The following is a 3,904-nucleotide window of genomic DNA, read 5'->3' on the forward strand; positions in this document are numbered from 1 at the left end:
ATAGCTAGCAATCCAAAACAGTCCAGTGGAGCCTGAGCGGTGGGTGTTGCCTTCTGACACACGTCCAGTGAGGTCAGGGGGTGTGGCATATGCAAATGAGTTGTGCTAATGAGCTCCTGCACCTCTTTTTCTACAAAATGACCCCTGACTGCATACATTCGTTTCCTCTGGAGCCACCCTTCCTGAGCGAAAACAAAAATGTGAGAGCCGGAGGCTAAAAAAACTGTGAGCTGGCTCACATTAAGTCATCTTAGAGGGGACACTGCACACAATATGTATGAAAGGGCCACATGTGGCTCCCGAGGCACAGTTTGGCCACCCCTGGTCTAGGAGAAACTGAAGTCCTAGAATGACACCGCATTCCAGATGAGCCCCCTCCCTCCCCAAACTCCACCGTTCCCTGGCACTGCCACCCCTGAATCTCCAGGAGCTTCCCAGGCTAGAGTCGCCAGTCTCTCTTGGGCCTCTTCTACATGTGTTTGTTTTTACTCGTCAGGACAGCTGCCGCGAGGGCCATCATGCAGTCAATAATTGCATGGATCTTAATTAACCAATTCCTTCTTTATACACCTGCATTGGAATAAAAGGACGGCTTGAAAGACAAAGGCATGCTTGCTGGGCTTTTATGTTTTTGCAGCACAGGGCCTGAATGATGGGGAACGGCCGAACTCTTCCGGGCACTGCAGTGGAGATCAAACGCACACCTGGCTGGGGTGTGCCGGGGGGGGGATCATGGCCGCTGGCACTGGGCCACCTGGGTGGCAGCAGCTCTTGAATTGGGGGGGCAGGATAGCCTTCCCTCCCTTCCTTCTTTGCTACAGTTCTAAAAGCCTCTTGGGGGGGGGCGGAACAGAACCACCTGATGTTGCATTTCACTGGAAATCTAAGACGACGTTACAACTGAGCGATTGGTATCTGAAATTGTGGGACTTTTTTCTACAAGACAAAGTTTTCACTAGTATCCTTCGATCTGAAAATCAACCCGTTCCTGACAATCTCCAAGAAAAATGGATGCCCCCTCTTAGAAGCGTCAGCAGCACATCAAATTGACACCTCCCTGTTTGCTCTACATAAACATCAGGATCTACTTTCTTATTTTTAACTGTTTTTTTTAATTTAATTAAAAAAAAAAAACCACTTCTCCTGGACAGAGGGGCTGCCCCGGAAGGTGGACTAGATGGCATCATCCCCTACCAAGGCCCCACCCCTCCCCCCAAAAAAACCCTCTCCCAGGCTTTATCCTTCAAGTCTTCAGGTGTTTCCAAACCCAGGGCTGGCAACTCTACGAAGAGATCCAGACCCGGTGGCGGGGTCACTTTCAGTCGTGGGAGGGGGCCAAATCCTGCCCCTCCCCCAGAGAAACTGTCGCTGCGTCAGGGGTGGGCCGAGCCCCCTTGTGTAGTTTGTCGGGGTTCAAAGAAGACACGACACAAACAGCTTCTGCAGAAAGCTGACTGACTGACTGACTGACTGAATGAATGAATGAATCCTCTCACTCACCAGCTATATTTATTGAAAATCTGTCTCCTCCTTTCCCCCTCCCCTTCTTCTCCCTGCGTAAGGGAAAGTTATAGGCATACAATCATTGTGGAAAGTGTTGATCCCGAAAGCTCACAGCTCCTTATCTCTTGTCCCTCTGCCAAGGTAGCTTCTCACGATGAACTCAGCACATCAGCAGATGTTTCTGCCTTGTGCAATTAGCCTGAAACCTGGGTTCCCAACCTCTAGCCAGGAGAACAGTCAATTCATTCGGGTTTGCCACGCAGATGTCTGCACTGCTCTCCTACACCCTTGCCCGTGCTGACGTCCCAGGGCACCTGCAGGCGCTACCAGCTGCAATCTCCGGGTGTGGCGGGAGTAGCGTTGCCGACCTCCAGGTAGCCCCTGGAGCTCTCCAGACGAACAGGATCTGTCCCCCCTGGAGAAAACGGCTACTTTGGAGGCAGGGGCGGATTCACCATGCAGCAGACTGAGCATGTGCTTAGGGCGCCGGGGCCAAAGGGAGCACCGCAAAGTTGGGAACAGGGTGAAAAGAACTTTACGTCGCCCAAGCTTGGCTTAGTTTGTACAGTATATTGTACAGTATCCTATGAATAAAATTTTTTATTGCTGCAACCTGCATTGTCTATCTGGTCAGACAGGTCAACCACTGAAATGGTCAGTGTGGGAAGGAGGGGGGGGTACCAAGACTGGTCAGTGCTTAGGGCACCAGGGAGCCTTACTCCGCCCCTGCTTGGAGGGTAGACTGTATGGCCTTCTGTTCTGCTGAAAGTCCCTCCCCTCCCCAAACCCCGCTCTCATCGGGCTCCACCCCCAAAATCTCCAGGGATTTCCCAACCCTGACTTGGCATCCCTACGCGGCAGAGCCAGGGCGGCGCAAGGCCTCCTCTGCGTTGGCGCCTGCGGCCACAGTCGCAAGCAACGCTCCCTCTAAGCCGCTGGGAGTCTCGTGAGCGACAATTCCACTTTGTGAGCTGCTGGCACTGAAGTTGTGGGCGAGCGATTTGGCTCCTGCACGAATCAGTTTGCTCTCGTGCCCTCCATCCCCAGTTGAGACACAAATGTGTGTGCCGGAGGCTAAAAAAACTGTGAGCCAGCTCGCAATCACTCAGCTTAGAGGGAACACTGGTTGCAAGTGCGAAGAATTTACTGCCTGACACAAGGGAAAGGCGCCGCCCGCCCAGATCCTGGACCCACTGCTGCTCTACACCCAGGGGCGGATTAGGGCTCACTGGTGCCCTAAGCACCAGTGTTTCCTCTAAGGTGAGTGAGTGTGAGCTAGCTCACAGTTTTTTAGCCTCCAGCGCATAGATTTTTGTCTTTGCTCAGGAAGGAGGGCTCCAGAGCAAACTACTTTATGCAGTAGCCAAATGGCTCGCTCACCACTTTAATGCCAGTCGCTCACAAAGTAGAATTTTTGCTCACAAGATCCCACAGTTTAGAGCACTGGTGGCGAACCTATGGCACGGGTGCCAGAAGTGACACTCAGAGCCCTCTCTGTGGGCACGCATGCCATCGCCCCAGCCAGGGCCAGACCATCATTAAAGTGTCGAATTCTCTGCTGAATAATTTGAAGTAAATGAAAGAATTTGGGATTGCTTCCCTTACTTTGTTTGGATCATCTTAAGTTAATGTATCGGTTGTTTTTTTTTCTAGTAAAACCTCAGTATTCAGGTTAAATTGCCGTGTTGGCACTTTGCAATAAAGTGGGTTTTGGGTCACAGTTTGGGCACTCACTGGCTTAGAGGAAACATTGCTAAGCACCGACCCATCTTGGTGCCCCCCCCCTCCTTCCCACACTGACCCCCAGTCCATTTCAGTGGTTGACCTGTCTGGCCAGATAGACGATGCAGGTTGCAGCAATGCAAAAACTGATTCGCACGATAACACCATAGACTGCACAAACGAAGCTTTTCACCCTGCTCCCAACTTGGTGGCGCCCTCTTGGGCCCTGGTGCCCTAAGCACGTGCTCAGTCTGCTGCGTGGCGAACCTGCCCCCGTCTGTACCGCGTCCCCCTTCCTGCCCCCCCCCCCAGCATGTGCAGAGCGCCCACCTTCCAATGTTCCCTCTAAGCTGTGGAGCCCTGTGAGCAAAAAGATCTACTTTGTGAGCCGCTGGCCTTAAAGTCGTGAGCGAGCGCTTGGGCTGCTGCAGAAATCAGTTTGCTCTGGAGCCCCATCCCTTCCTGAGCGAAGGCGAAAAGGTGTGAGCCGGAGGCTAAAAAACCTCGAGCTGGCTCACACGAACTCAGCTTAGAGGGGACACCGCTTCCTACCCGCGCCGGCCTGGCCCGGGGGAGGCTCCAAGCAGGCGGCCGGGCGCGCCCTGGCTCCTCCTCCTCCTCCTTCCCGGCGCGGGGCGGAGCGGAGCGGAGGGCGGCCGAGGGCGGGCGGCGGCGAGCG

Source organism: Gekko japonicus, unplaced genomic scaffold (genome assembly GCF_001447785.1).
Source record: "Gekko japonicus isolate JY-2015 unplaced genomic scaffold, Gekko_japonicus_V1.1 scaffold698, whole genome shotgun sequence".
Lineage (NCBI taxonomy): Eukaryota > Metazoa > Chordata > Lepidosauria > Squamata > Gekkonidae > Gekko > Gekko japonicus.